The sequence below is a fragment of the Lissotriton helveticus genome, chromosome 3_1 (assembly GCF_964261635.1).
Source record: "Lissotriton helveticus chromosome 3_1, aLisHel1.1, whole genome shotgun sequence".
In the NCBI taxonomy this organism is placed as follows: domain Eukaryota; kingdom Metazoa; phylum Chordata; class Amphibia; order Caudata; family Salamandridae; genus Lissotriton; species Lissotriton helveticus.
This window is the reverse complement of record NC_136061.1, coordinates 1,795,868,977-1,795,891,897: the sequence shown is the minus strand read 5'-3', so window position 1 is coordinate 1,795,891,897 and position 22,921 is coordinate 1,795,868,977.

Genomic DNA, 22,921 nt, shown 5'->3' with positions numbered 1-22,921 from the left:
CTTACCTCCCCCAAGGTAATGGGCTGGTTGAGAGATTCAACCGGACGTTGAGAGGCATAATTATGGGTCTTGAGGAACCCATGAGGCGTAAATGGGATTTCCTCTTGCCATGCCTTCTGTTTGCTTACAGAGTGGTACCACAGAAGTCCTTAGGGTTCAGTCCCTTTGAACTGCTGTATGGCCATCCTGTAAAAGTACCTCTGAGTTTGGTGAAAAAAGGCTGGGAGAAAACTCCCAGTAAACCTCCCCAGGATGTATATCGCTACATGCTGGCCTTCAGAAACCAGACGAGGCATTTCAGACAACTCGATCGGGCGCATCTGGAAGCCAGCCAGGAAGAGATGAAACAGTGGTATGATCAGAATGCTACCCTGATCGAGTTTCAGCCTGGACAAAAGTGGAGCCTTGTGCGCTCCAGGATAAGTGAACCGGGCCCTTTGAGGTGGTGGAACGCAAGAGTAATGTCACCTACCTGGTGGACTTGTGGTCTCCTAGGAACCCTTTGCGGGTCCTGCATGTGAACCGACTGAAGCCCCACTTGGAGAGGTCCGAAGTAGCATGCTCCTAGTAACAGATGATGGGATGGAAGAGGAGACTGAGCCTCTTCCTGACCTCCTGTCTGCAAAAGAATAGGATGGGTCAGTGGATGGTGTGAACATCTCTACCACCCTGACCTCTGAGTAGCAGAATGACAGTAGCCAACTGTTGAGACAGTTTCCTGATCTGTTCTCCCTGATCCCCGGTGTCACTCAGTGGTGCGTCCATGATGTGGACACTGGGGACAGTCCTCCAGTAAAACATAAGATTTACACAGTGACTGACAGGGTCAGAGCTTGCATTAAGGAGGAAATCTCCAATATGTTAATGCTAGGGGTTATTGGGTCCTCAAACAGCCTTTGGGCCAGCCCAGTGGTCTTGGTCCCAAAGGCCGCCTCACCTGGTGCCATACCAGAACTCCGGTTCTGTGTGGACGACCGAGGGACTAATTCAGTCACCAAGACTGATGCACACCCCATCCCCAGAGCTGATGAGCTCATTGATCGGTTGGGGGCTGCCCGGTACCTCAGTATGTTTGACTTAACGTCTGGGTACTGGCAGATCACCTTAACTGATGGGTCCAGAGAGAGGTCAGCATTCTCCTCACCAGATGGGCACTACCAATTCCTTGTGATGCCCTTTGGGATGAAGAATGCCCCTAGTGATACTAAAGGGGACGATGGACGGAGCGTTTGAGCAAATCAAACACTCACCCCCAGCCAACTGATCTGGGTTTAATCATCATCACTCTTTAGCTCACTCCGCCACCCCAGTATAGACATAGCCATATGCAAATCAGTCTGAGCCTGTGCCTCATGGGAACAGTCCAGCCTGAACTGCCAAGCCATGTTTTCCCTGGACTGGAAACAAGCATCCTGGGACCAGTTTCGGGTTCATAACCCTCATCCGCCAGGCTATCTTGAATCCAGTGGCAAGGTGAACAAGGGACCCACGTCTGGGCACACCCTGCCAACTTAGGGGGTGAACAAAGCGATACCAAAGGGGATGATGGACGGAGCGTTCGAGAAAATCAAACACTCACCCCCAGTCAACTGATCTGGGTTTAATCCATCATCATTCTTTAGCTCACTCCGCCACCCCAGTATAGACATAGCCATATGCAAATCAGTCTGAGCCTGTGCCTCATGGGAACAGTCCAGCCTGAACTGCCAAGCCATGTTTTCCCTGGACTGGAAACAAACATCCTGGGACCAGTTTCGGGTTCGTAACCCTCATCAGCCAGGCTATTTTGAATCCAGTGGCAAAGTGAACAAGGGACCCACGTCTGGGCACACCCTGCCAACTTAGGGCGAACAAAGCGATACCAAAGGGGATGATAGACGGAGCGTTCGAGCAAATCAAACACTCACCCCCAGTCAACTGATCTGGGTTTAATCCATCATCATTCTTTAGCTCACTCCACCACCCCAGTTCAGACATAGCCATATGCAAATCAGTATGACCCTGTGCCTCATGGGAACAGTGCAGACCGAACTGCCAAGCCATGTCTTCCTTGGACCGGAAACAAGCATCCTGGGACCGGTTTCCGGTTCATAACCCTCCTCAGCCAGGCTATCTTGAAAACAGTGGCAAAGTGAGCAAGGTGCTCACGTCTGGGCATACCCTGCCAACTTAGGGCGAACAAAGCGATACCAAAAGGGATGATGGATGGAGCGTTCGAGCAAATCAAACACTCACCCCCAGTCAACTCATCTGGGTTTAATCCATCATCATTCTTTAGTTCACTCTACCACCCCAGTTCAGACATAGCCATATGCAAATCAGTCTGACTCTGTGCCTCATGGGAACAGTCCAGCCCGAACTGCCAAGCCATGTCTTCCATGGACCGGAAACAAGCATCCTGGGACCGGTTTAGGGTTCATGACCTACATCAGCCAGGCTATCTTGAATCCAGGGTCAAAGTGAGCAAGGGACCCACATCTGGGCATACCCTGACAACTTAGGGCGAACAAAGCGATACCAAAGGGGATGATGGACGGAGTGTTTGAGCAAATCAAACACTCACACCCAGTCAACTGATCTGGGTTTAATCCATCATTATTCTTTAGCTCACTCCACCACCCCAGTTCAGACATAGCCATATGCAAATCAGTCTGACCCTGTGCCTCATGGGAACAGTCCAGCCCGAACTGCCAAGCCATGTCTTCCCTGGACCGGAAAAAGCATCCTGGAACCGGTTTCAGAAATAAGCATCCTGGGACCGGTTTCTGAACTGGGGTGGCAGAGTGAGCTAAAGAATGATGATGGATTAAACCCAGATCAGTTGACTGGGGGTGAGTGCTTGCATTGTTCAACACTCCGTCTATCATCCCCTTTGGTTTCGCTTTGCTCGCTCTAAGATGGCAGGGTTTGCCCAGACGTGGGTCCCTTGCTCACTTTGCCACTGGATTCAAGCTAGCCTGGCTGATGACGGCTGATTAGCCAGAACCCGGTCCCAGGATGCTTGTTTCCGGTCCAGGGAAGACATGGTTTGGCAGTTCTGGCTGAACTGTTCCCATGAGGCACAGGGTCAGACTGATTTGCATATGGCCATGTCTGAACTGGGTTGGTGGAATGAGCTAAAGTATGATGATGGATTAAACCCAGATCAGTTGACTGGGGGTGAGTGCTTGCATTGTTCAACACTCCATTCATCATCCCCTTTGGTTTTGCTAGGAAGAATGCCCCTGCCACTTTTCAAAGTTTGGTCAACCGCGTGTTTGCTGGACAGGAGGATTTCAGTGCCACCTACCTGGATGACATTGCAGTGTTCCATGCCACTTGGGAGGAACATCTGCACCACCTCTGGGAAGTGTTGAAGGCACTGCAGAGGGCAGGCCTCACGATCAAGGCGAGTAAGTGCCAGATCAGGCAGGGTTCTGTGATGTACTTGGGGTACCAAGTTGGGAGCGGCCAGGTTGCACCCCTACTGCCCAAGATTGATACCATTCTGGCTTGGGAACCCCCCAAGACCCAGACAGGGGTGAGAGCCTTTTTAGGACTCACAGATTATTACAGGAGGTTTGTCAAGGGCTATGGCAGCATTGTTGCACCCTTGACAGAGCTGACTTCCAGGAAGCAGCCCAAGAAAGTGAACTGGACTGATGCCTGCCAGAAAGCTTTTAATGCCCTGAAATCTGCCATGTGCATGGCACCCGTGCTTCAGGTGCCCAACTTCTCAAAGGAATTCATTGTGCAGACAGATGCTTCAGAGCATGGTGTGTGGGCTGTGCTTTCACAGATAAATGAAGAGGGCCTAGACCAACCTGTAGCCTTCATTAGTAGGAGGATACTTCCACTGGAACAGAGATGGAGTGCCAATGAGCATGAGGCATTTGCTGTGGTCTGGGCCCTTAAGAGGTTGAGACCTTACTTGTTTGGGACTCAGTTCCGGGTTCAGACAGACAACATGCCCCTCAGATGGTCGATGCAGATGAGGGGTGATAATCCAAAACTGTTGAGGTGGTCCATTTCCCTACAGGGGATGGACTTCATGGTGGAACACCGCCCTGTTACAGAACACGCGAATGCTGATGGTCTGTCCAGATTTTTCCACCTTAGTGAAGAGAACTTCCAAGAGAGTGGGTAGTTCTCCCCACATTTCAGCTGGAGGGGACACATATTAGACTTGGCATCATTGGTGTGAGTCTTTCTTCCACTTTTTGCTGTTGCCTCATCTGTTTTCGCTGGTCTAGAAGGGTAGGACAGGCCCTGGTGTGTGTGCCATGTCTTGATAGTGAATTACAGCCAATTTCGTTTTTCACTATTGCAAGGCTATCTGTTCCCATAAGTGCTAATATATTAGTGTGGGTGATTTTAACATTCTGTGTTTGAGAATACCACTTTTAGAAAGTGGGTATTTTCTTGCCTAACAATCCAGTATACCTCGGCTAGGTTTGGGTATTGCATGTCTAGGTTGTGAGTGATAGGAGCTGGGAAGGAGCTGCAGCTCCAGCAGTCTGATGAGTCAGGGCTGGGCTGAATAGGACCTTTGTTGAATTTAGAGTGGGGGAGGAGATTTCCATTCACCTGCCTGGGCCCAGTCTGCTTTCAACAATGCTTTCTCCACCTCCTGCCAGGAAGCTTCACCAGAGAGGACAGAACTGGTTTTGGCTGGGTACAGACACTCTCTGCCTTCAGAGACAAAGGTTTTGTGTGTATAAAAAGGGGGACCCAGACCCCAGAACTTTAGATCACTTCTGGGAAATCAAGAGAACCCTTTACCACGTAGAAGAGCCAGAGATGCTAAGGAGGAATACTGCCTCTGTGCTGTTTGCTGTCTGGAATTGGCCTGCTGTGGCTGCTTGCTGCCAAGGAAATGATAAAAAAGGACTTTGCTGTTTGCTTTGTCACCTGCTTGAAGAAATGATATTCACGGGCTTGCAACTGAGCTTGCCTCCTGTCTGAAGTCTCAGGGATAAAAAGACTTCACCCCCAGCTCCCCTGAATTCCCTTGCTGGGAGTTCCAACCTGCAAAGAGGTGCCTGCTGCTGTTTAGGACCTCTAGAGACTGATTGTTCTTGGGAGCTGGAAGATCGACGCAATGAGGAAGAAGCGTGTCGCCTCCGCACCGATTCCCGACGCATCGCCAAGTCATGGAGAAGATACGTGCCACATCCGCACCTGGTCCCGATGCTTCACTAAGCTACAGAGAGGAAGGGCGCCGCATCCACACTGGGTCATGACGCATCTCCGAGAAAACCGTTGCAGCACCTGCTGTGTGGCTGCAACCATTCACGCATTGACCGGATCATCGTATCATTCCGCCATTTTTTTTCATCGCACTAGATCGTCGCCACGCATTGAGGCGTCATCTTGTTGCATCGTAACCGGAACGCAGTACGAAACTGACGCATCCCCTCCTCTTCGGTAAGGTACTGACGCATCGCCTCTCCTGCGCTGCAGTAAGGAACAGGTGTGCCGCCTCCCCTGAAGCAAGGAACTGACACATCGCCTTCCCAGCGATCCTTTTGTTCGATTTGCGTGACGCATCTAAGGTACTTTGTCGGAAAAGTGTCGCATTTACAACTTGCATTGAACTGAACTATTTCTACCATTGAAGAGCCTATTTTTTGATACTGTATTGTGGATTTGTGTTGTTTGGTCTTGGTTAGATAAAGATTACTTATTTTTCTAAACTGGTGTATTGTCCATTTGTGTATGTGTTCACAAATGCTTTACACACTGCCTCTGAGATTAGCCTGTCTGCTCGTGCCAAGCTACCAAGGGGGTGAGCAGGGGTTATTTTAGGAGTGTATCTCCCTTTTCCTGAATAGAAGCAAGGGTCCCTATTTGGACAAAGGTGCAAACCATTGCCAACTAGAGATCCCCATTTCTAACACGGGTTAATATTTCTCCGGGCAGTCCTGAAGAATGAGATGGAAGTTGACCGTTGGATCAGCTATCATGAGTCGAGCTGGCAGTGGTGAAAATCTCTGGGGTAAGCACTCTTTACAATGTAAATTCCTCGCAGCACAACTGGAGCAGTTTGCTTTTGAGCTATCTCCTTTAAATAAGGCAAATCAAATTCTGGCCAGTCTACTTACTTGTTCTTTATGTAAGGCCAGCAGCAAGTCTTTATTCGGTCTTGGAGTATACATCCTGCTCCTCAAATGTAGTAACACTAGTTCTCCTTCTCTGATACCCACAAGGAAGGATGGGCATGTGACGTGCAAGGAACTTAAGACATCAGACCTCTCACTATATATAAAACTGTAAAGCACTCTATAATCTTTGGAGGTACATATGCACATGGGGTCCTCGGACAATGTTACCCCCTCCCTCAAGTATCCAAGCCTTACCTCATACTCAGCAGTCATGGGAGAATTTGACAGGTTAAATCATGACGCGCTACCTGGATTTCTACAGAGCAAGCTAAATGTATGGCTACCGGATGGCTCCCTGTCATAAGGTTAGTGATCAACTGGTAGGGAGGAGGAAGGAAATGTCCACTTATTTCCCCATGGCAAGTATTCAGTTATCAAAAAGGAAAAAGGACACTTGTTACAGTTCTAAACCATTGGTTAGAAGAATATGTGAATGAAACACCCTCAAAAACTCAATGTTATTGGAAAAGCGGTATATATTCTTCATCCGCCCCACATTGATGTTGTGGCATTTATCATTGGATGTTACAGTACGTGCTCAATGCCAGCCTCATCCAGAGGCACCTCTGGTATAGAATGCAGTGTCCAGAGATTGAGGGATGCCCCCAAAAAAGAAAAAATGTGTAAAGAAACAAACGTAATAGAAATGTTAAAAAAGAGAACGTCACCAAGATACTTTAATGAAGGGTGAAATTCCCTTGGAATAAAATGTAAAGGTACTTTAAAAAGATCGAGTTACTAGATCCATTAGTATTATTATAATAAGCTTGTCAACATGTTTCAGCTCCCTTTGGCCCAGCCGGGTCTGTGGAGCTTTCGTCAGGACTAACATACAGTAAAATCTATACTTACACGACTTGTGTAGTACGTTTTAAGTGTCCACTTTTTGGCCCTTAATTCCCAAACGTGCTCTCAGTGATCTGTAATGTAAAAGAGAGACAAGCAGCAATACATAACTTTTGGGTATCACGCTCTTTTTTCGGGGGGAGGGGGGGTTTCATCTATATTGGATGATTGCGTTAGATATTACTAAAGGTCAGGTGAGAAACGTACTATTTTTGGTAGAGGACCAAAATATCTCTGAGAGCTATATGTGTTGGTAGAGTGTAAATCATTTTTCTACATTTTCAGAGTAATGTTTTAACATAGGGGGTCGGGTGGTCGGTTGTTTATATCACCCTGTCGCAATTAAGTTCTATATAGGGATTTATGGCAGTGCGCACCAACATCAAAATACACTTGTCAAAATTACATAACAACAGCTACCGTGACCGTTATACTTTCGTAGTGTGAAACACAAAACCCCCCCAGCTTAAGGGGACCCAAGTCACGTAGAGGAATAATCCCCACAGGTTTTGTAAGTTCAAAAGAACTTTGTGATTAATGTGAAGTGAGGGTCTGTGTTATATGATTAAAGGTTGTTTAGCACGAGGCTGCACATCAATTCTCTCGGTAAACCTTACCTTAGCACCAAGAGCGAATTACTTCGTCAGGGGGTTGCCGCTCATAAAGCGCAAAGCTGGAAACAAGGAAGGCATCTTGTTAAAATCACCTCTCCTGCACCTTACCGGTAAATGGTGATAGATGTTGAGCCGCCATTACCCGCATGGATTGGAATGCTGTGACTTGTGCTGACTCTGCCCCTGGATGTCAGGCGGGCGGGTTTAGCACGTTTTTAAAGGGCCATGAGTGGTGAATGGAGGCAATGATTTTTTCCAACAACAACAACTTTATGCTCGGCTTGCTGGGATGATTCGGCAGCGAAAATTATTGACAATAAGCAAACCTATTACCTTACGATGTTAGAGTGCATAAACATGTCGCTCTATGCTGTTATTCTAGTAAGGAGGGTATTTTCTTAGATTGTCAGGTATATTACGTTTGCAAACTAGAGATCTATTCATAATGCTTTGACCGTATGATATTGTCTATATTGTCACTGAGTAGACTTTTAGTCTCATCTTTATTTCTTCTTGGTCATACACTCGTGTGTAGAAAAGTATTGTCTCAAGTGGTAAGCCTGAATTTCTTATCATATGTTACTATTTTGCAAATTGATGCCATGGAATATTATCGTTAAGGCCCAGCAGATGGGTTTGAAGACGGTTTACCCACCTCTGTTCCTTTTCATAGAGTTTCTTTTCTGCATTCTGTGACTTATCTGTTAACATTTCTAGCACAGTCCAGCGGAGATCCTCACAGGAATGTTTGTTGCTTTTATGTTCCCCTATTCTTGCTTTGACTTTTCTACAAGTCATCCCAATGTATCTTTTCTGACATGGACAGCTTACCATGTAGATAACGTGGGTGGAATTACAGTTTGTGTGTTGTCTTTGGGTCCATAGTAGGGTTTCTGTTAGCTGTAATGATTTTAGAACTGTAACAAGTGTCCTTTTTGGGTCTCGCTGGCAATGCATCCGCAAGCGGATGCATGTGTCCAGCTGGAGACGTATAGCGATCAGTCTGGGGGGAAGGAGGACAAGAGGGTGTACGAGCTTTGTTAGCCTGGATTCGTGTGCGCGAACGTACACATGCGCGCGCAGACAGACACTCGCTCACACACACACCCCCTCCCCCACAGTCACACACACGCACTCCAAGACACACACACACGCGCACACACACATACACAGCCCCCCGCCCTCCCCCGCGCGCGCGCGCACACACATGCTCCCCCCCCACAACCCACTCACCGGCTTCCTTCGTGCGGCTCTCCTCAGCTGCAGGGCCCGGCAGCAGGACTCTTCTTCCCTCCTTCGGCACCGGGGCGCAGGGTAGGCTCCTGCCTGCTCCGGTGCTCCAAAAACAAGCGCGGCTCTTCCGTGGGAGGCGGGGTAGGCTCCCGCCCTCCTACTTCCTGTTTCCGGTTGTCGCGCCGGCCTACCTGACTTCCTGGTCACAGGCCGGCAGAGTGACGAGGACGTTTGATTTGCGGTATTTATTTATTTATTTATTTATTTATGCATTTTTATATAGCGCGGACTTTACCCGAAGGCGGTATTTATTTATTTATGCATTTTTATATAGCGCGGACTTTACCCAAAGGCGGTATTTATTTATTTATGTATTTATGCATTTTTACAAAGCGCGGACTTTACCCGAAGGCGTCAGAGCGCTTCACATTAGGAACAGAAATGAAACATAATGAGAACATTACAAAAGAACAGGTTGCAAAAACATACGTTACTTACATAAGGTAATAGTGACAATTGTGAGCAAACAAAATACATGAGGTAGTAAAAACTATGAGCAACCAAAAATACATGAGGTAGTAAAGGTAATAGTGACAATCGTGAGCAAACAAAATACTTGAGTAAAAATTGTGAGCAACCAGAATACATGGGTAGTAAAGGTAATAGTGACAATCGTGAGCAAACAAAATACTTGAGTAAAAATTGTGAGCAACCAAAATACATGAGGTAGTCAAAAGTGCACCAGAGGAAATGAAAGTGACAAGTGTGCAGTTATAAGAGAAAACAGAGTATAATTAGAGGTATAGTCCTGCAATAAGTGCTAGACGCTCAGGAACAAGCGTTACATGGGCAAGGTGGCACTTGTGCAAGTATCAAAGGCAAAGACATGTGAGAGGTAGCAGCCGTGTGTTGCAAGGGCAGAGTGGTGTGTGCATGTTACAAAAGGGCACCGAACACCAGTACATGGAAAATACTGCAAAAAGGCAGACCCTCCAATCACAGGCATACACTGGGAAGGCACTTCCATGGTCATGGAAAGTAGAAATTATCAGTAGTGGGAAGTCTTCCTCACAAATAGCAAGAGGACGTGAATTACTTTTGGAGGTGTCTCTGGAGGAGGAGAACTTTGAGGTCCCTTTTGAAGGCCTGGGAGGAGGCGGTGGTCCGGAGCTTTTTTTTGTCCTCTCGCGGTTTGTAAATACAAAACATATTGCATTACAAATGCTATAGGTATCACATTTGCGAAAGTTATAACTATTGGCATTGTAAATGACGAAGCTATTAATTTAGCTACTTAAAAAAAAAGAAACATAAATAAAAACTTTGCCATTTACAATACCAATAGCTCAAACTTTCCTAATGCGAGACCTATTGCATTGCAAATGCTTGTTCCTTTTTGATAACTGAATCCCTGTCATAAGGGACACCTTATTCCAATCCCGTCTTTCTTTCCACAAACTAGTGTAATATGGAAATCGAGTCAAATTATTTTATGTGAACTAAACCAGGACTACAGCCCCCAGACTACACTGACTTGTTAAATAAAGCTACTCTTTTGTTGTTTGTTGTTGTTAAATAAAGGACCAGGACTGGAAAATGTTTTTCCTCGCGGCAAGGAGCCATCTGGAAGCCTTAGCCAAGACGCTGTTTCCCCTTTGGAGTGCAGGATACAACAAATCTTTATCCCAAGACCGTGGGTGGCCTGCTTACTAACCATTAGTCATTCCACTAGTCGTAAGTACTGTAGTCACCTATGATACTCAGGGGTCTTGTGACATGAGTCTCCAGAGAAATGAGGAGCAGGAAGGCACGTGGCACTGGCACTTACTGCCTTTTGGTGAGTGACACGGGCACTTTTGCTGGCCCTGACAAACAAGACTGGGCATGTCCGTCTCCGGTCATTTGGGGGACTGGACACCCCTGTCCTGACACCAGTGGCCTGGGCTCTTAGGTCATCTTGAATAACAGGCCTGGACACGTCGCTTCCAAGTGTTCTGTGCGTTTCGGTGAGCCCGCCCTCATACAGCATTGGGCACCTCTGCCCCTAGGGACCAGAGCCCTCAGGTGACCCCGAGGAGCAGCGGTGGTTAGTGGGTATGTCTGCTGCGAGTCCGCTGAGACCCACAGAGCCAGGACAGCCCATCTCTATCCTCCGCGTGGAAGCAGACAGGGAGAGGCCGGGTGAGCATGGGGCCCCAGAGACGGGAACCTTTTGACCGGGCGCGGGTACGTGTGGTCGGGAAGTGGGGAGGTGCAGTCATGTTTGTGTCGCCGCCTTCCGCCCATGTGATACAGGTTCGTATCTATTTATAGTTGTACCTTGTTGCTAAATGCTTAAGGCGTGACGACACCCGGGGAGTGTGATGGGGAGAGGGGGGGTGGGGGCGGTGTTACCGTCGCTGTTGGGCTCGCCTTCTGTGTGCCCTGGATACCCCAGGCCAGGGCCAGCCGGGGGCGGAGCTCGTGGGGCTAGGAGCGTGCCCAGGCCCAGCTGTATATCCTCTCATTTGTTTCACCCCCAGGCACCTCCCAAGAAGACACGGGTAAGAGACTGCAGTTGAGTGAAACGCATTGCTATGAAGGTGTTACGTGCACTAAACTCGAAGCGGTGTGGTGCCAATATGAGATGTGTACGCACGCAGCATATACAAGACTGCAGATGACACAATTAGCCCAAGTATATGATTAAAGCAGACACACAACTGCATGTCTCAGCAAGATCCAGCCACAGTCAAACCGGGGAGACGTCAGCACTTACATGATATAACTAAAAAATAAGTTCTTGTGTCCAAACCTTTTGTAGGAGCCCGCTCTACCCTAGGCATGTCCTCCGAGGTTGCTGGCTAACCAGGCTGCTAATCTTGATCCCACCTTCTATCTCTTTTTTCACAAGCTTACACTTCTTGTCTTTTTATATCTCTCTCTCACGTTCTTTTCATCCCTGCTTGCTTCCTGTGTCCCTTTGTTCCTATCTTTCTCCTACTCTGTTTTTCTTTTCTGCCTCTTTATCTCTTGCATAGTCAAAGTCTGATAATCAAAAATAAGCCCAGGGCTCGAGAAATGAGTGTCGGTGTCCACCACCTGCAACCACCACAACAGCATAAGACTACAGACTACATATTTGAGCCGGTCTCAGCCTACAGACAAGCCGTAATACAGTGGACGTGAGTTTTAATTCACCATCAATGTTTAAATGTATTCGTTCCAGCAGTACACTGGAAAGTTCCATACTTTTTGAGCCAGGCGTGTTGGTGAACAGCCCATCTATTCAGAAAGAGCATATACTAGAATGCAAACCACAGCCAATCCAGACATAAGATGGTGGCAGACCTAAAATTGTATGTCCATGCACAATTAGGATATGACCATCCTAGGGGTAAAATTGTAGTAAGCACAAGGATGTGACACTCCCATCCAGACTCATCCACAGCCAGGAGGTTGTAGATCTCACTCTGTATGTTGCAGTCTGAATAAACAACAAATTACCCATTGAGATGGGGTGGTGTCCCCCACAACGTGGCATGTCACAGCCAGACCTAATCACAGCTGGTCGACAAATAAGATACTCATACGTCCAGCACTCCACGATCCAGCTGTAAATTGTTTTATTAATTTCAGTGGTTTTCAGCTCTCCAGTCTGAACATTCTGCCTCTTCTCAGTTTGCATCAAGGAAGTGGAAGCTGGGTTAGGTTAGTTTAATTTAACCACCAAGCATCTCGTTTCCGTAATATGACCCCAGGAAAATGATTCACTCTTTAGTTTAGTGTGCAGGGGTTTAGTGGATGAATGATGGTTAGGTTATACACTCTTTTTCAGGTTCAGTGCATTGCTGAGTTTATGGTTATGAACTGTGAGCCGGTCCAGACAGTCATCAGCCCTACTACTGAATGAAGGTAGGTGCCAACCTGATCTGCCTTCTGCCATGCAGGCATAGGATTACTGTAAGAGTCACAATGTGTATTTGATTAAAATACTTCTGTTAGTAGTGCAGTGGAGCATTGCCTACCCAACTACACAATGACGCTAAGTCTACCCTGCATGCATCAATCTGAGTCAACCACACTGATACAATGGAAATAGTGTCCACACAGTTTGGCAAGTGGCCTGATGACCTGCAGATGCTTAAGAACCAGAGAACAAATGTTGCAAGTTAAGTAAAAGTACACAAAATCAAAGATACTGAATTTCAAACCGCAACTGGACAGAAACAATACATCCAAACTCCTGCATGAAAACAACTCTGCAATCCAAATCTCAATGAGGGAGAGATTGTGCAGTTGAAACCCCACCGGAACACATATGGCCAACAAAATGCAACAAGGACGAGACCCTGAACTCCATGCCACAACAAGACATAATCACTTCAGTAGAAAACTCAAGTGGGACGGAGACTCTGCACCTCAAGTGCCAGCATCATCCAGCACACCCTGCACTCCAACCCCACCAAGAGAAGCTGCACCCCAAACCACAGCGGACAGAAACTCACTGCAAGGCTGAATGTAACAAGACACGCTCATCAAATATAAACAGGGCAGAGGCACTGCCCACCCCCACATCCCAATGACCCTAAGGCACTGCAAGCCAACTCATAGAAAAACAACGGTGCAACACAAATTCCGATGGGACACAAAGTCTGAAAATCAAATACCACCTGGTAAAAGACCATTCAATCCACATTTCTCATGTAAGAGAAGTTGCACTCCAAACCACAACCAACAGGAACTCACGGTCTGGTCTCAATGAGACACAAACTATGCATTTCAAATATAAACAGGGCAGAGGCAGTGCCTCATCACCCTAATGATGGGCTGACACTGCTAACCAAATCTTAAAATCAAAGGGGCAACACTAAGAATCCCAATGGGACAGAGACTCTGTACCTCAAAACACTATGACGGCATAGACATTCACTCAAAAGCCCACATAGTTAGCAAAGATGCACTCCAAACCACAACCAACAGCATTTTGCCCCACAGCTAAATGAGGCACAAAGCATGCACCGCAAATATAAACCGGGCAAAGACAGTGCTTGGCAACGCCTCAATGAGGCTAAAACACTGCAAACCAGGACTTAAAAAAACAAAGGTGCAACATCTAGAAACCCAATGGGACGGAGATCATGTACCTCGTCTACCAACAGGACACATATCCTGCACTCAAACAAAGGTGTTGTTGCCCTAGAAGAGTTGAAACGTAACAAGAAAAACTCCAACAGACAGCCTGCACCACTATTCATAGGACAGAAATTGCACCCCTAAAACAACATCAAGCCAACGACCCATCTGCACTAAAAACTGAAAAAGGACAGAAGCAGTCAACCCAAATCACAATGTATTTGAGAATCTACATCTCAAACTACAGCTAAGAGGAGAGACACTGCATCCAAAAATTGAAGAGACAGGCAATTCCCCGAAAAAGCAACAGAGAACACAACTACGAAGATTTGCTGCATTCCGAACCACAACATTTCAGAAACACTGCACCCAATGTCATAGCGAGGTATAGGCACTGCAACCCAAAACACAAAGAGGCAAATATACCTCAAAATACTCAAATGCTGCTCCCCGTAACCCAAAAGAGGCATTGCAACTCAAACACCAAGGGGTAAACACACTGCACTCCAAATTCTAACAGGGCAGATGTGGTCCACACATTCTGTCCTAAAGCATGACAGAGACACTATTAGGTAAACACCAACAGTGCAGAGATGCTACATTTTACACCCCAAAAGAAAAGAGACACTACTCCTCAGAACACAACAGGATAAGTACAGAATACCTTAAAGTGCAACACAACACAAATCACTGCGGAAAAGCTGCACTCAAAACTACAGTAGTGCAGAGATACAGCACCTTAAACACAATTGGTTGAAACATGATTTACCACAAATTACAAAAGGGTACTTCTATCGCTATCAGTGCAGGGACCCTGCATTCCAGTGCACAAGACAGGTCTGCTGTATCACAGTACCAAGCTCGGAGAATAGACTCCTCGGAGGGCAGGAGCAAGGCTGTTGATCACCATCGACTGACCCATGGAGGCGGTAGACAGAACACCAGTGGAAAACACAGGCATTCAGCACCGAGAGGAGGGTAACCCATCTCAGCGAGCATAAACAAACACTAGAAGTATCTGGTCAGAAGTCAGGGGGCTGAGCTGGATGCCCAAGTGATGAGCAAAGGATAAAAATAGCGTGTTGTCCAGCTCAAACAGACCCTGGTGACAGATGGCACCTGTTCCTCAATGAGCACATCAGGGACTGTGTGTTCAAGAATAACTTCTGGGAAGCACCCAGCACCATCCAATCAGAACCCATGCCAGGGCTCAACTACAGGTCAACCAATCAGAACCTGTGTCATGGCTCACCGTAAGTTCAGTCCTAAAGCTGATGTCAGGGGTCAACGTCAATTGAGTCAGTCAGAAGCAATGTCAGGGTCAAACTGCATTCAGCAAAATAGAACCTATGCCAAGGTTCAATTTCAACCCAGTCATTCAGTACCCACGGCAAGGCTCAACATCTATTTGGCGAATTGTAAACCATGCCCAGGCTGAGCTCTGAAATAACTCTACTTCACTCTAGCCAATCAGGAGCCAAACAAGAGATTTTCACCAGTCAATTAAGCTGTTTGGGTGTGGCTCTTGAATATCGAGTCAAGGATATCATGGGACACTAATATCATGGACAAATAATGAAATAGGAAATATGCATACATTTTCTATACCTAACTCCTCCTTCTCTCCACTTCCCTCTGTGCACTTACCTTTTGGTACTTTGCCCCTTTGTATTCGGTCTATGATATTAGTGTGCCTCCATATTCTTGTACTTGATATTCAAGTACGATGGAATGTTTGTCAGAATGCATCTTTAGTCTAGCCAATCAGAAACCACATTAAGGCTAACTTTAAAAGAGTCAATAGAAAATGTGATAGAGGCCATTTTAAAGCATGCTTTCATTTTGAGGCCTGACTAAACCATTAAAAAAAGCCTTCTGCAGTGAGAGAGTAGAACAAATAATAATTGTTTTCTGTATATAATACATCCATGAGAGGAATAATGTAATGTGTGAAGATGGTTAATCATACTTTTGAGCTGCAAGATAGTTACCTCATGGAATGGAATGCAAGCACTTTACAGAAGGTGGAATGACACACCAAAGAGCTGATAGCATGAAATGAGAGAGGATAAAGCCAAACCCTCTCTATGTATAATTTAAATAATTTGTAGCAATATGTCTTATATACACCTTCCTTGTCAAGTCAGACCTAAAAGCACTAGTTGAACAATGAATTCTATAAAGGGACAGAAACCCTGGCACAAGGACACGAGAAGAGTAAGGATTGATATGCGCAGAGCATCCATACACAATGAGGCAGTGAGATGTATTTAAGCTGTTGGACGATTTGAATTTTCTCAAAACTTTCCTTTTCAAAACATTCATTGATGAGGAAAAACAATAAACAAACTGAGCGAAATGTATTGCAGCCTGGCTATTTTTGTTCATTAAAGAGAGAACTTCAAACTATATTTCTGTAGAAAGTCAGTTTTCCTCTGGTATCATTTTGCAACAGAATAAAAAAAATCTTTAATATTAGAAGGATAGCTTTGCAGAATTGTCCTGCGCCTATCGATGAGGTTCCTGCTAAAATAAGATACAATGCTACAATCTGTGATTCTTCTTTCCTATTTAAAAAGCAGTAACCTTATAAAAGATTCTTACCTGAAAGTAAGGCAGAGGTGCAAAATCTTATCCAGACTTAAAATACATTCTTATTGATAGAAAAAGGAAAATCATCAGAGGGGATGCCATACAATTCTCATTGGCCTCAGTTTAATACTGCTGCTAATGTCTGTACCCTCCCAATAGGAACATAACCCACAAATGAAACATTATGAGGAAGAACACTAATGATATGCTAGCCATTATTCAAGTATCTTGTCAAAAGAGATTGGCGCTCCCTCTATTTCCCAGCCTCAGCTAAAAGTGTCCCATCTAGCCTTTTTTGCTTCTTGAGGGTATCTTTTGTTACCTTACAGGTAGCTTAGAGGTTTGACATTGCTTACTATTGGTTGGCTTCATTGTCACTCTTATTTGCTTGGTTCTGATTGGTCAGTTTCTGTACTCTTCCCTCTTCTTTGTGTGCTTGCCCCTCACCTGGAGCAAGAATCTATTACTTGTGTCCTCCCACTGCTTATATTATCAGGCTTTACTTTCTTTCTTTTTGTTTAACCCCTTCAGTGCGCACGACGGAATGGTTCCATTATGCGCCACTGGGCTCTTGTGCAGGAGACGGAACCATTTTGTCCTATGCACATGAGCACACATATCCCTCTGCTGTAAACAGAAGAAGGATTTATTTTTTTATTTTTTTAGCCTCAGGAGCTAGGGAAGAGCTTCCCAACCTACTGAGGCATTTTTTTCAATGTAGTGAGGATCATGTGTATGGTGCGCTGGCGTCATTGCATTAAAATGAAAGTGAAATGAGCCGATTAGCTCATTTCACTTTTACTGCATACGTGCTCGCTGGGTTATCTCAGTCCCTCAAGCATGTAGGCACACAGAAGATGTATCATTGGAAAGGGGGTAATCTCCCCTTTCCAATAGTACCATTCCCTAGTGGATCCCTGCTTGGGAATCACCGAAGGAGAGTATCCCTAAGCAGGGATTGATCCACTGGACACCAAGGAGGGGTGAATGCCACCCCCCCCCACCCCACCCCCCGGGACCAATGGGGAAGTAGCCTCCTGTATTTCCCCTCGAGAGGGGCAGAAAGTCCACTAGGAACCAGGGATTTATTTGTATGTATATCTAGGGGTAGAGGCTGCCCTGAATGGGAATTATCATGCCCCCACCCCTGCTAAAAATGTCCACAGTCTTTCATCCCCTGGGGGGGGCAAAGTGAAACAATAGCTTTTGATATCCCCCCCGAGGGGCAGAAAGCCCACTAGGCACCAGGGATTATTGTTTTTTTTTTAATAAAAGAGAGTCCGGGCTGGCCACAATGGGCAAACAATGCACCAACCCAATAAAACAAAATAGACTGTCTTTATGCCAACCCGGGAGGCAGATGGGGGATTAATATACCCGATCTGCCCCCCCCCCGGGGGGGGGACAGAAAGCCCACTAGACATCAGGGATTTTTTTTCCTTTCTAAATGAAGTGTGGTGACTGCCCAGAATGGACTTGCCACTGCCCCCACATCCCCTAAAACTGGGCTCATTGTTTCGTCCCTGGAGGCAGATCTGCCCTTTTTTTCAGGCACGCATTTTAGACATTTCTGCCCCCCCCCTTGGGGGCAGATCAGTGAAATTTGTATGCTCATCTGCCCCCAAGGGGCCAGAAAACTACTAGATGCCAATGAAAGTTTCTGTGTGTGAGTGTGAACAGGAGTTCGGCTGATGGTTTGCATGTACTGACATTTGGCTGGCTGTTTGTGAACTGCCATTTTGCTTGCACCGTGTGTGGACTAACTCTTGGTGGCGGTGTGTGTAGACAGGCACTTGCCTGGCTCTGTGTGTGGACTGGTGCTTGGCAGGCCGTGCGTGTTGGATGGTGATTAGCTGGCAGTATGAATGGATGGTGCTTGGCTGGCAGTGTGCATGGACTTGCACTTGGCTGGCGGTATGTGTGGACTGTCGCTTGGCTGGTAGTGTGGCTTACATGGACACAGTCATGCTTTTTTTTACCCAGAATCCTCTGCTAACCTCAAATTTAGCTAAAAAGTCACATTTTCCTTACATGTTTATGTGAGAAAGTTAACCCCTTCGATGCTCATGACGGAACGGTTCCGTCATGAGCTACGGTTGAGCTGTGCTCATGACGGAACCATTCCGTCATGACCACGCCCGTTTTCATTAGGGCCCAGCACCGGAGGGGGAAACGCGGTCGCGCTGAAAAGGTTAAAGGGTCATCGTGCCAGCACAATTTCCTACTACCCAGTGTTCCTCTCGATCTCCTGATTAGAATGAGACATCAGTTGTGTGGGTGCCCAAAGCAGAGTCAGCCTAAAAACGCATTTTAAAAAACTGTCCTTATGGACACTCTTTGGTTCCCCCTCAGTTTTTAATTTTAGACGTTTTTAGCCTGACTCTGCTTTGGGCACTCACGCAAGTGAGGTATCATTTTTATCGAGAGGCAGAGGTTAACAGTGGGTGGTAGGATATTTGTGCCGGCATGGTGATCCCACACAGAAATGTGAGGAAAATTTGTTTTTTTGTTGAATTTAATTTTTGAATGGGATTCTGGGTAAGAAAACTGCAGGGTATCCATGCAAGTCAAACTCCCCTGGACTGTTCCGGGTGTCTAGTTTTCAGAAATGTATGGGTTTGGTAGGTTTACTGAGATGGCCGCCAAGAACCCCCCTATCTATCACAAAACAACCTGTTTTTGCAAAGGGGGCTTCTGCATTTAAAATAATGCATAATAAATGGAAACCTACTCAACACAGACAGTTCTGAAATCTAGACTAGCAGAGGAGTCCAGAGAGTTGTGGCTTGTCTGGATCCCTCAAAGCTTTCTTATCCTGAATCCCCTGCAAACCTGAAATTTAGCTACAAAAATCACATTTTCCTCACATTTCTGTGTGGAAAAGCTGCGGGATCACTGGGTTGTTTCAAATTTCTTACCACCCAAAGTTCCCCCATGTCTCCCAATATAAATGTTACCTCCCTTGTGTGGATGAGCCAAGTGCCCCTGACTGGGAAGGGCCCAAAACATATTGTGGAGGAATCAAGCTTTTCTATCACAAAACAACCTGGTTTTGCAAGGGAGTCACCTGCGTTTTTGGTCCCGGACTCAGCAGCCAACTAAGGAAACCTTCCAAAGCCTGGCAGTTCTGAAAGCTAGACACCTGGGGAAGTCCAGTGAGGTGTGGCTTGTGTGGATCCCCCCAAAGTTTTCTTATCCAGAATCCCCTGCAAACCTCAAACTTAGCTACTAAAAAATGTTTTAATTTCCCTCACATGTCTGTGTAGAGAAGCTGTGGGATCACCGGGCCATTTCAAATTTCCTACCACTTAGAGTTCCGCCAGGTTTCCAGATACAAATGCGGTCTCACTTGTGTGGGTGGGCCAAGTGCCTACAATAGGGAAGGGCTCTAAATGTTTTGTGGAGACATCAAAATGTTCTATCACAAAAAAAAACTGGTTTTGCAAGTGGGGCATCTGCATTTTTGGTCCTGGGCTCGTCAGCCATCTAAGGAAACCACAAAGTTTGAGGTTTGCAAGGGATTCGGGGTAACAGAACCTGCTGAGAGCACCATAAGTCACCACATACCGGATTGCCCTGGCTGTCTAGTTTTTAAAAATATACAGGTTTGATTTCCCAAGGTGCAAGCTGAACTAGGGTACAAAATCCAGAGCTAGACACATTGCAAAAAAGTGTCCGTCTTCTGTGGTGTCCACATTGTGTTTTGGGCTGTTTTCTGTTGCCCCCACTATGCCTACCCACACTAGTGAGGTACCATTTACATTGGGAGACTTGGGGTATAGCTGGGTGGCTAGAAGTTTGTGATTCTCCGCAGATTCCAGAACTTTTCATCACAGAAATATGAGGAAAATGTGGTTTGTTTTTTTTACAAAGTTTTAGGTTTGCAAGGACTTCTGGGTAATAAAGCCTGGTGAGAGCCCCACAAGTCATCCCATCCTGGATTTCTCTGGATGTCTAGTTTTAAAAAATATACAGGTTTGCTAGGTTTCCCTAGGTGCTGGCTGAGTTACGGTCCAAAATCCACCGCTAGGCACATTGCAAAAAAGGCTTAGTTTTCACTGGAAAAATGTGATGTGTCCACATTGCATTTAGGTCGTTTTTTTGTCGCGGCCAGTGGGTCCACCCACACAAGTGAGGTACCATTTTTGTTGGGAGACATGGGGAAATGCTGGGTGGGTGGAAGTTTGTGGCTCCCTGTAGATTCCAACACTTTCAATCACAAAAATGTAAGGAAAATGTGTTTTCTTTACAAAGTTTGAGGTTTACAAGGGATTTTTGGTAACAGAACCTGATGAGAGCCCCACAAGTCACCCCGTCCTGAATTTCCCTGGTTGTCTAGTTTTCAAAACTGTACATGTTTGCTAGGTTTACCTAGGGGCCGGTTGAGCTAGGGTCCAAAATCCACAGCTAGGCACATTTAAAAAAAAAAAGGGGGTCAGTTTTCACTGGAAAAATGTAATGTGTCCATGTTTTTTTGGGCGGTTTTCTGTCACAGGCACTAGACCTACCCACACAAGTGAGGTTACATTTTCATCAAAAGACTTAGGGGAACACAGAATAGTAGAACAAGTGCTATTACCAATTGACTTTCTTCCAAATGTAAGACAGTGTGTAAAAAAGAAGTCATTTTGAAAAATGCCCTCTAATTCACATGCTAGAATGGGTACCCACAAATTCAGACAGGTACAAATAACCACTGGTTCTAAACTCCATATGTTGTTCCCATTTCAGAAATATATTGGTTTCCTTGATACCTATTTTTCAGTCTTTATATTTTGCAAAGTTAATTGCTATATACCATGTACAGGGTGAAACACCATTGCAAGGCACAGCTCAGTTATTGTCTCTGTCTACCTCTGGTTATTGGTGAACCTACAAGTCCTATATATCCCACAACCAGAAGAGTCCAGTGGATGTAACAATATATAGCTTTTAAAAATGTGCCATACTTAGAAGAAGTTACAGGTGAAAACATAGGCACAAATTGCTGTTTTGTTCAACTCATTGTCAATATGTATATATATTATTTTACTATGACTTTCTACAGGAAATCCTTGAAGGATCTATACAAATGACCTCTTGCTGAATTAAAAATGTTGTCTTCTTTTCAGAAATGTATACCATTATTGGTTTCACATTCTTTTCTACCACTAACGGGAAGGACGTTGAAAGCACAGAAAATAGGAAAAATAGGCTATGTCTAAGTAAAATTGAAAAACTGTGTAGAAGAATTTGGTTCTCCGACAAAAGTATGCCTGTTCCTAATAGCTGGGAAAATTGTGATTTTAGAACTGCAAAACCTTCGTTGAAACCATTTGCAGGAAAAAAACAGACACTTGCGTCTGCAGCACTCGCCCCCCCCCAAAAAACTACATTTGGCTGTATTTTAGCAAATTTCTTGGTCCCCTCCAGGGAAATCCACAAACCCTGGGTACACTTACAACCTGCAGGATGTTGGAAGAAAGGACGCAAATTTGGCGTGGATGCCTTATGTGGACAAAAAGTTACAGGGGGCCTGAGCTCAAACTATGCCTAACAGCCAAAAAAAGGCTGAGCACAGGGGGAGGAAGGCCTAGCAGTGAAGGAGTTAAGCATTCTATAAGAATGCATATTTTTGGCTATTTTTCTTGTGTATTTCTCCCTCGTCTATATTCCTCTCCCAGTCCCTTCCATTGTGCGCATGCTTCCCAGCCCCCTCCCCCTCAACCCAATGTTTAACTGCTTCACTGCGGCGCACATTCCCCCTTAGTACGGGCAAATTCCACGCGTCTTATCCATCTATGGGAAACATTTAAATAAATAGATATGTCACGACAAAAGTGAGAGAGGTGGAGTTCCAGTCTGTGTCCAGACAGCATACCAGCATAACTATGACTATAGCATAAAGCGGGAGCTTCAAACCTATCTGTGGCTTCTATATGAGTAGACCAGTCAGTGAGTTCCTCGCTTGAATTAGTCTATAAGAAAACAAAACCATCAGAGTAATTGTGCAAGAAGACATGTGGCGAATACTTTTGTATCAATTAGTTCCTTGGCTTTATAACGCCAGTTCATTGTGTTATTAGAATCCCTGCGTCACTGTATTACAAGTACCAGAATACTTCTAGTGGTGGATATGCCTTTTAGAAAACTAGCTCAAGTAAATATGCCTTGCAGAATGCCTCTGCCATGGAGTGTGGGTACCAGAATTAATGTACCATGGTCTATGAATATGTCTTTTGCAAATATGTCAGTGAATGGCCCCGTTGGGTCTTATTGTCATAAAATCTAGTCCATAGTTTTTTTGCACACCGATCCGCCGCATATAGGGACTAGCCATACGCAAATCAGCCTCGGCCCTGCTGCAGTAGGAACAGCCTTGCCGAGCTATACCGAGCA